The following is an 11,279-nucleotide window of genomic DNA, read 5'->3' on the forward strand; positions in this document are numbered from 1 at the left end:
TTTCAACATATATGAGAGTAACATCCTTTTATTTTGTGATAACACGTCTGAAATATGTTTAACTAAGAATTTGACCCTACACTCTAGGGCTAAACACATTGAAATAAAACATCACTTTATTAGGGATTATGTTCAAAAGGATGTATTAAATATTCAATTTTTATTTTGTGATAACACGTCTGAAATATGTTTAACTAAGAATTCGACCCTACACTCTAGGGCTAAACACATTGAAATAAAACATCACTTTATTAGGGATTATGTTCAAAAGGGTGTATTAAATATTCAATTTGTAGACACTAATTATCAATGGGCTGATATATTCACTAAAGCACTAGCTAAAGATAGGTTTGAACTTATTAGAAATAATCTTAATCTTGTCTCCATTCTTGAGTAATACTCTGCTTATGCATGTTCTGTAGACTTAATATGCATATATTATTTTCCTTGCATGTAACTCTAATCTACAGAATAATGTTAACTCATTAGTCAATTGTCATTCGAATTTCTTCTCTTTTCATCTAATGACAAAATGGGGAGAAAGAGATTGAGGACAATTTCTTTGTGTTTCATGTTACTATGTTTTGGGAAGTTAGAATATGCATGCGGGGATATGCTTAAAATTAGGGGAGCTTTGTTTGTTCACATGTTTGTTTGCTCATGTGTGTTTGTTGCTTTACTATGTTTTTGTTTAAATAAATTGTTATAAAAAAGTATTGTTTTGTCATCATAAAAAAAAGGGAGATTATTGGAACCAAGTTGATTCTTTGAACAATTCCTTTAAATAGTTCTGATGTTAACAAAGGTACTTTGTGAGAATAATTTATTGTACTAATGTTTTTACTAAGTATGTAGAAAATAAAATAGGAAAATCAGAGGATACGACAAGAGGATACCTACTAAAGGGAAGTGATCAAGGGAAGCCACCAGAGGATATAACCAGAGAGAAGTCACCAAAGGAAGTACAAACGTCAGAGGAAATGAAGAAAAACCGATCAATGGAACAAAGAACATTGGGTCAACAGAACAAAGACAAAAAAAGTCAACAAAACAAAGACAAACCTGTCAACGAAACGCTATGAAGAAGAACGTGCATCTTGCCTTTCATATTTGCCTCTAAAGCTTTGGTTTGAAGACTTGTTGTGAATCTACTTCTATATACTGCTTCTAAATAATTATGTGCCTTTGAAGACTCAACGTGATTTTGGAGTCACTATGCCTCTGATGAATAGTGTTTCAGCATACTCGGATGAATAATGCTCCAACATGTTCTGATGAATAATGTTCCAACATGCTCTGATGAACAATCCTCTAAATCCTACATTTAGCATGACTCTAAAGCCTGAAGCCACATATAAAGTATGCATCTGAAGCATTCATTATGCTGACACTAAAGAATTGCAACACGTATCAAAATGCTACCTTTGAAACGTAGCACATACTATGAGGTTTCTCTAACTCTGATAATGTAATCAAATGGTGATATTACCTATGCCACTAATTCTAAGTCGGTAACTTTGCATCTTCCTCTGACTCTGATCATTCAAGCAACACAACATTTGATTCCAACAATCAAGTCAATGAATCTTAAGATTAATTGGTCAATGGCTCTGATGGAAAAGTTAAAAATTCAATTAAAAGACAAACTTGACTTAGTCGTAGCACATACTTAATGGTTCGAGAAGTACGACCAAATATCCCTTTCGCGCTCAAATCAATCAAGCTTATGAAGGAAGATTCACATAAATAATTTGTAAACAAGATCTAAAATTGATACGATAGAAAATTCAAAAGATTCAAATTAGGAATCAAAAGATTACAGATGGTCACATTATCATAACATATCTTTCATAACCAAAAATTGAAGGAAAACTTTGTTGAACAAGGTGAAGAAGAGATATGATTCATAATTAACTCAACAACACTTCACAAACCCTAAATTCATCTATAAATAGTGAGTCAAGGTTGAACAATAAATATAACAACTACACGAACAACATATTCACAAAAACCTCAAGAGCTCAAAGTATTAAGTGTTCAAAGGTTTCAAGTTTCTAGAAAAAAACACTCGTTCAAAAGCAATATACTCTTAGTGTTGTAGTGTGAAAAACATTGTGTAAAATATGCTTAGTAGAAGAAAACCCAACATGTATCAAATTATTGTAACCCAACCTAGTAGTGGACCTAGTTTGCCTCTAACAACCTGTAGGTTTCAGATTGTGAAGAGAAGATTTGACTTATATCGTCAAGACGTGGTTTGCCTCAAAAAAATTGTAAGTTCAGGTTGTTTTTTGAAGACTGACTTGTAAGGTCAAGGGTTGTTGTAATTCAAGTTTTGAAATAGTGGAGAAATCCTTCTGTATGAAGGGATTGGACGTAGCAACCAAGTTGGTGTTGAACCAAGATAATTCCTTGTGTCTTTTTAGTTTTGTTATTTGCCTTTGATATCAAAACTGTTAAGTACCAAAACCATAATTATTTAAGAAATTTAAATTAACCCAAACATAATTCAACTTTCCTTCTCGTGTTTGGCATCTTTCAAGTACACAAGAGGATACTAAAAACTAATTTTCTCATAAAAAGGTCCATGTAATGGAAAAAGGAATTTAAAGCAAAAATTTTAAGAAAAGAAATCAAGATTTATGTATTCCTTGTATAAGAAACAATCAGATTCAGAGATAGCAAACAACAAAATCATAAAAAAATTGACACATAAATTTATCTTTGTTCACCACTAACTTGGCTACATACAGTCCCTTCATTCAAAAGGTTTTAATCCATTAATTCAATTACCTTGAATTACAAAACACCTAACCTCCAAGCCTGTCTTCCCAAACAGCTTGACAGTCCTAGACTTTTGAGGAACTAACCACCTTGACCCTCCAAGCCAAGTCATCTCCTAACAACATTAGATTGAAGAAGGAACTAACCACCTTAACCCTACAAGCCAAATATTCTCCTAACAACCTAACAAACTCAGATCAAAGAAGGAACTAAACAACTATTATGTTGGATAGAAAAGATTGGAACTTGAGTAGTTGCTTATAACAAAGCTGAAAATAATAATTATTATCACACTCTAAGAAAAGAACACTTAGAAAATATTTCTAACTTGAACAAGTATTTCTCTCTTTGAACTCCAAGATGAATTTAAAATTTTGAGCTTGTGAGTTCTTCTACTCTTTTCTGATTTTCGATGTTTTTCTTCTTCAGTCTTTAGTAACTAATTATAGTTAAAATTTAGACTTCAATTTAGTCTTTGTTTAATTCTGAAGTGTATCTTGTTTAGATTGAGTTTGTATATTCTTCAGATTGATTATGTTCCTATTTTGTTTAGATTGAGTCTGTAAATTCTTTAGATTAATTTTGGTCATATTTTGTTCAGATTGCGTTTGTAAATTTTTCATATGGATTATGTTCATATTTTGTTGTAGATAAATCTTGATCAATTCTTCTAGAAATATTCTTCAAATTTTGATCAAATCTTTTACAAATTTTGATTAATGTTCTTCATGTTTTGATCAAATATTCTTCAAATCTTGATTAGATCTTCTTTAAATCTTGACCCCACACACAAATAAACTCATAATAGCGACTAACACGAGTATTTGTGTGTACTGTGGACAAATCCTTCCTACGTAAAAGTAACATACATATGTCCATGCAATGTCACCATCACTCAAATTTGCTTAGCGAAATTTCTTTTTGCTTAACTATTTAGTCTGGCTAGTTCTGATTTTGATTTTCTTAATTTGGGAGTTCTTTTGCCTTCAAAACTCCTCCAATTCAAAAGGAAATTTATTCTAAATGATCCTATAGCTACAACGGTATTTTTTATATTACCACACAAACAAATCTTTTAAAAAATGGAGTATTACAATATTATAACTTCAGTGCAAAAGTCGTTTAATTTAATTTTTAATAAAACTAAATAAAAATATCATTAAGTTGTTTAATTTAATTTTTAATAAAACTAAATTAAAAATATCATTTTCTTAGCTTTGATTTGTATAACAGCAACATTATGGACACAAGACCATATTAACAACTACGTGGGCTTGTTTGAACAAAGTTAAACTCGTATATTAATAAAATCGGACTAGTACGTGCATGTTTTGAGACTTAAAATGATTAATAGGAGAGAAAAAAAATTAAAGATCAATTAAAAAAAAGGTCAAACTTATAATTTGAATTTAAGATGATTAAACAACTATCATGCAGAATTTATGCAAATATAACACACTTTATTTCATTAGGTATCCCCTAATTTGTCAATCATACTTTACGATAATATTTTATGTTCTATATTTTATAAAACATAATATTTTATGCAAACTAAAAGAAAAATTCTAAGTTATAATTTTTCAACCACTGTAACAACAACACAATGGAACAGTAAAAGACGGATCATCAGTACAATATCCTCTATAATATCCCTTGCCAGTACATAAGGTATTGCAATTATTAGTTGTTAGGTCACATTGATAAAAACACTTCTCGCGTTGGAGTACTAAACCGTTCGTACCTGTTGAAAAGAGTAATATTAGTGTAATCAATAATCAATATGCATAAGCAACATAACATATGAAAGACTTAAATTCTATTAGGCAAATTGTCTACATACCTATTGAGAATAGAGTAACTAAAATCAAGGTTGAAATAATAATCTTCAGTTTACTAGTCATTGTTCTTCCTCTTCTTCAATGATCCTTGCAAATTTGTAAATCAATAAGTAAATTTGACATACTTGGGTAAGTATATATATAATTAATTTGGTCAAAAAAATATAATAAATAAAATATATTTATACTTTACTTTAATGATTCACAACTTTTATTATTTATTTCAAAGTTAAAGTCTTATTTCGGTCAAAATATGACCAAAATTTTCTTTTAAGATTACATTTTATTATTGTTTTAAGATTACATTTTTCTTTTAATGTTTTATATACTTACTTTACTTTTGTTAATTGTGTTGAAATACACTTTATAATAACAATTATAATTTTAAATTGACGTTTATCGTCATAGTTAGAGAGAGAGATAGAGAGAGAGAGAGAGAGAGAGAGAGAGAGAGAGAGAGAGAGAGAGAGAGAGAGAGAGAGAGAGAGAGAGAGAGAGAGAGAGAGAGAGACTCTGGACCGACTAGTTTGAGCTATCAAAAAGCGATCTCAAATCAATTCAAACCATCCTATCGGAGACATACATCGTCTTTCACACAAAGCCTCAAACGGAGCCATCTGAATACGAGATTGATAACTATTATTGTATGCAAATTCCATCAAGGACAAATTTTGATCCCAACTACCTCCAAGATCCATAAAACAAGCACAAAGCATATCCTCTAAGATTTTTATAATGAAGTTTGAACGAATTCCAAAATTTAGCAATAAATTAAGCATCATGGACATAAATAATAGACATTGGTACACCATGCAAAGTGACAATTTCATCTAAATAAATTTTAGCATATTGAAATGTAGTATAAGTAGTCTTCACAAGCAAGAAATGTGAAGATTTGGTCAACCGATCTATAATCACCCACACTGAGTCATAACCCTTTTGGGTTCGTGGTAATCTTGTGACAAAATCCATAGCGATGCCTTCCCACTTCCATTCAGGTATTTCAACAGGTTGAAGTAACCCCGCAGGCTTTTGGTGCTCAGTCTTTACTTGTTGACACACTAAGCACTTAGAGTCAAAATCTGTTACGTCTCTCTTCATCCCTTCCCACCAATACAATTATCTATAGTCTTGATACATCTTATTAGAACATGATTGAATAGTATAAGAAGAATGATGAGTCTTATCTAAAATTTTCTTCCTTAAGCCACCAACATTTAGAACACGCAGTTGAGACTTCAACCTCAGCACACCATCAAAATCAACTAAAAGTCTGAAACTTTACCATTCTGAACATTTTTTACCATATTCACCAAGTGTGGGTCTTGACCTTGAGCTTCTTTGATATCATCAACTATGGTTGGACGAATTTGTACATGGGCTAAAAATAACCTCGAATGATCAAGTTCAAATTGAATTCCACTTTCAACAATTTCTTGAAATTCTTTAACTATTGGCCTCTTTACTTCTGCTATATGAGCGAGACTGCCCATGGATTTCCTACTCAAAGCATCTGTAACAACATTTGCCTTCCCTGGGTGGTATAAGATTGTACAATCATAATCTTTAAAGAGTTCCATCCACCTTCTTTTTCTTAAATTTAAATCTCTTTGTTGAAGGATATACTTAAGACTTTTATGATCGGTATAAATCTTGCAAGTTTCATCATATAGATAGTTTCTCCAAACCTTAAGGGAGAAAGTCACTACAGCCAATTTCAAATCATGTGTGGGATAGTTAACCTCATGCCTCTTGAGTTGTCTAGATGTATAGCCACTAACCTTACCTTATTGCATAAGTACACAACCAAGACCAACTCTAGAAGCATCATAATAAACTGCATAATAGAAGTTCATAATGTCCATAACGCGTGCGGAAAGTTGTCTTTGTTATATCATCCCCCTTAATCTTCAACTGGTGATACCCCGACCTTAAATCAATCTTAGAAAAATATTGAGCTCCTTGAAGTTGGTCAAACAACTCATCAATATAGGATAATTGATATTTATTCTTTAAAGTTACTTTATTCAAATGTCTATAGTCTACACATAGCCACATGGATCCATCTTTCTTCTTTACAAATAAGACCAGTGCTCTCCAAGGAGAAGAACTTGGGCGAATAAAACCCTTATCAAGAAGATCTTGAAGTTGCTCCCTTAACTCCTTAAGTTCTGTTGGATGGCAACCCATGAAGTTCTTCAGGAAAAACAACTGGAAATTCACATGATATTGGAAACTTTTTCCAATTTCTCCTCAGCCACTTGTGTATCCCTTACCAAGGCTAAGTACGTTTGACAACCTCTTCTCATTAACTTGCTAGCTCTCAAGGTTGAGATTTGGTTATGTGGTACCCAACAACGTTCTCCTTGAAACGAGAAGACTGATTGTCCCGGTATCTAAAATTTCACCACTTTGTTACGACAATCCAAAGTGGCATGATGCAAAGACAACCAATCGATACCCAAAATCACATCAAAATCTACCAAGTCAATAACTATTAAATCTATTGGCTACACATTGCCCTCAATAGTTATATCACAAGAACGATATACCGACTTAGCAAGCAAATTTCCTCCAACAGGTGTAGCTACAACTAAAGCCTCTTCTAAAGAAGATGAACATTTACCAAGTCGAGTAGCAAACCACAAGGATACAAAAGAATGAGTAGCTCTAGGATCAAATAAAACATGAGCATCTCTCGAATAAATAGAAAGTATACATGTAACTACTGCATTAGATGTCTGAGCATCCTGACGAGTCAAAGCAAACACTCGAGCCTGACCTCTTCATGTTGGTATTTGACCTCTACCACCAAATCTCCTACCTCCCTGCTAAGATGTTCCTGAACCTCTGACATAAGAATTTCCACTTTGTCGCACAGATGGAGAATGAGCCTGAGAAAATGCCAAAGTTGTTGGTGTTGATGCATAACTAGTGGATGGAATGGACGTGTCTATAAGACAATCCCTCCTGATTTGACCTACATGGCCACATTGATAGCACATCTTACCATTACCATCTCTGGAACAATTTCCAAAGTGAAACCTACCACAAATAGAACATTGTATAAATGAAACAACGGAATGTCTCTAAGGGAAAATTGATTGTGATGCTGCTCCAGAATCTGATCTACGACTCTGCATTGTCCTAGAAGATTGCCCGTTATGACCACCTCTTTGAGACATGAATCTTTGTTACCCCTGATAATCAAACATAAATCCACCATCGCAATTCATATAGTTATTGTAAGATCCTTGAACCATTTGTTTCTTCCGTGAATCTTGTCTTTTACCTCATTTTTCCTTTTGTCGCTGCTCAATTTAAAGGGTCAAACTCAAAACCTGAGCAGTTCGGTTTTTCCGCGAAAAAAGAAGTCGCCACTAATTTTATTTTTATTAAAGAAAAAATTGGATAAAACCTAAAATAATGATTTTTGAACCAACAAATTCGGACTCGGGAGTCGATTACGAGTATACGAATAGGGAAAGTATTATCATCCTACAACGTCTGTTAAAATGGTTACCCTATAACTAATTATATACAGACTATTTATTTATTTATACCCCAAAAAAGAATAATAAAAAAAATTATTTACATTAATAAAAGAAGGAAAAATGTTTTTTTTTTATTAATTTGGTTTGACAAAGGAAATAACTTTCTCCTACGTATCCCCAGGTGCAATAGAGAAATCAAAACTCACGTAGTTCTTGGGTAGAAAATATTTATGTGTTGATCGACTTTATTATTAATTTTACTTTATATATATATCAAAATAAATTAACACATAATGGTCGTCTATTAAAATGGTTGCCCTATAACTAATTATATACAGACTATTTATTTATTTATACCCCAAAAAAGAATAATAAAAAAAATTATTTACATTAATAAAAGAAGGAAAAATGTTTTTTTTTTATTAATTTGGTTTGACAAAGGAAATAACTTTCTCCTACGTATCCCCAGGTGCAATAGAGAAATCAAAACTCACGTAGTTCTTGGGTAGAAAATATTTATGTGTTGATCGACTTTATTATTAATTTTACTTTATATATATATCAAAATAAATTAACAACATAATGGTGATAATAATAGTAATAATAACAACAACAACAACAACAACAGCAACAGCAACAGCAACAGCAACAGCAACAGCAACAGCAACAGCAACAGCAACAGCAACAGCAACAGCAACAACAGCAACAACAACAACAACAACAAGAATAATAATAATAATAATAATAATAATAATAATAATAATAATAATAATAATAATAATAGAAGTGATATGTTGTATATTGATTTGTGTATCATTTTATTTTAAGAAAATACTTTTATTACTTTTTAACTTTTACAAACTGTAAATAATAAAAATTCAAGAGTAGATTCGCGAGCCGGCGGTGCATATGTGGTGTGGACTGACGGCGGTAATAACAAAAAGAGTTTAAAATCTAAAACGCAAGAAAGAAAACAAAATAAAGATGAGAGGTCACAATCAAATGAAAATAAAAAACGATTGTATTACAGCCGACTTGATTTTTATTAGTTCATTCCAAAATTTAATCGCCAAACAAAAAAAATCTTTTTAATGTCATATATCCATCATACAAAAACCTCTAACAACAATAATGTCAATAAAAATGGACGGGGAGAAAATGTTTACCACACTAGTTTCTTATGAGCTCGTATTTTCAATCCTCTCCTCCACTTTTCTCCTCTTTTGCCTATTATACTCTCTTCTCTTTTATTTTTTGTGCTCTCAAATTGTGCTCTGAATTATGTCCCTTTGTCCTCTTGTGATAGACTATTTATAGACTTTTGAGTGTAGATTACAAAAGACAAGAGAATAATTGCCAATTGATTACCATTAATCTATTTCTTTTCGGTTTCTTTTCATTTAATTTGCCATAATTATACTGATTCTTATTATTATTGATTCGTTTATTCGGTTTCTTTTCTATTCAATTGATCGCCATTATACTGATTTTTATTACCATTGATTTATTTCTTTTCGGTTTTTTTTCAGTCAAATGATGACCATTATAATGATTTTTATTACCATCAATCCAATTCAATTAAATATGTTTATTTTTTTTTCTTCATATTTTAAAAAATAGTAAAAATTTCTAAAAGGAATCAGAGTCAAATAGAAACCAAACACATCCATGATTTTCTAAAATTTAAAAGTCTAACTATTTATTTTTATTATTATTTTTATCATTATTATTTTTTAATTTTTTTTATATATTTATTAAAAATCATAAAATAGCAGACAAAATTAGGTGTCAACAAAGATCCTTGAAACTTTTGTTTCTTTTGTGAATCTTGTCTTTTACCTCCTTTTTCCTTCTGTCGCTGCTCAATCTGAAGGGCCAAACTCAAAACCTCAGCAAAAGTAGAACAATTCGACCCAACCACAGATCTAAATAAGTAATCCATCAATCCTCTGATGAACCTCTTGACACACATCTCCTCAGTGATAGGGTAAGGAGCGTGTCTAGAGAACTGTGTAAAACGAGCATTATACTCTGAAACTGCCATACCCTCAGTTTGCTCCAATTGCTCAAACTCGTGAGCTAATCCATTTCTAACACTCTCCAGAAGACAACGAGCCATGAACAACTAAGAGAATTCTCTTCATGCTAACGAAAGTGACCCCACTTGTCTACCACGTGACACTATATCAAACCAATCACGTGTCACGCCTATTAGCTGAAATTATGCCAATTCTACTACTCTTACCTCAGAATAAACCAATGCTTTCCAAAGAAGCTCTAGACTATCAATGAATTTTTGGGGGTCCTCAGTTGCGCTAGATCCAGGAAAAGTAGGGGGTTTAAGCTTCATGAAGTCTGGTAAAGTAACCTCAATCCCCCTCGTTGCAGTCGTCGTCTGATGCTCAACTTGTATAATCTCTTGTTGACCATTGGGATTTTCATGTCCTTGATCACCCTCATGTTGTTGTATGGCGACAACCGCAACAAGTTGTGGCACAACCTGTTGTAATCCTTGCAAACCAGCAGCAAACTCTTCCATGGCTAGATTTATGCGCCTCCTCCTAGGTACCTCAAAATCGACATCCAAGCCATATCCGCCAACATTAGCTATATGCCTATTTCGAGCACGAACAAAAACATGATCTCGTTGACGAGTGCCTTGGGCTTAGGCAATTGACTCATCAACAATTCCCCTTATAGTAGGATTCCTAGTCTTGGGTGGCATTCTCACCTAATCAAAGAACATTGATACAAAATTGAACAAGACGACAAGAAAATGTGAAAAGATATTGATGAAGAATTTAAACACATATGAGACTCTCAAAGAGTGTTAATAGCCCTTGCAAGTAAGTTGTGTCTAGGTACACATTTTACTGACAAGAGTCTATTATCACCCTATGTTTGCAGCTATTTTGAACCTACGACTGAGCTCTGATACCAACTTTGTCTCGACCCAAAAACTAAACGTCGTGACCGACGCACAAGTTATACTCCTAGCCTGGCAAGCCTATCAACTAACTTAACAATTAAGCAACTAAATCGTCCTCAATAACCATTTCAAAAATATATATATAATTTCTTCTCGAAATTTCGACATAGTATCCTATGTAACTTCAATGTTTCCAAATTTATAAAATTCTTGTTTAAACTCTCAATTCAGTCA

Source organism: Cicer arietinum, chromosome 4 (genome assembly GCF_000331145.2).
Source record: "Cicer arietinum cultivar CDC Frontier isolate Library 1 chromosome 4, Cicar.CDCFrontier_v2.0, whole genome shotgun sequence".
Taxonomy (NCBI): domain Eukaryota; kingdom Viridiplantae; phylum Streptophyta; class Magnoliopsida; order Fabales; family Fabaceae; genus Cicer; species Cicer arietinum.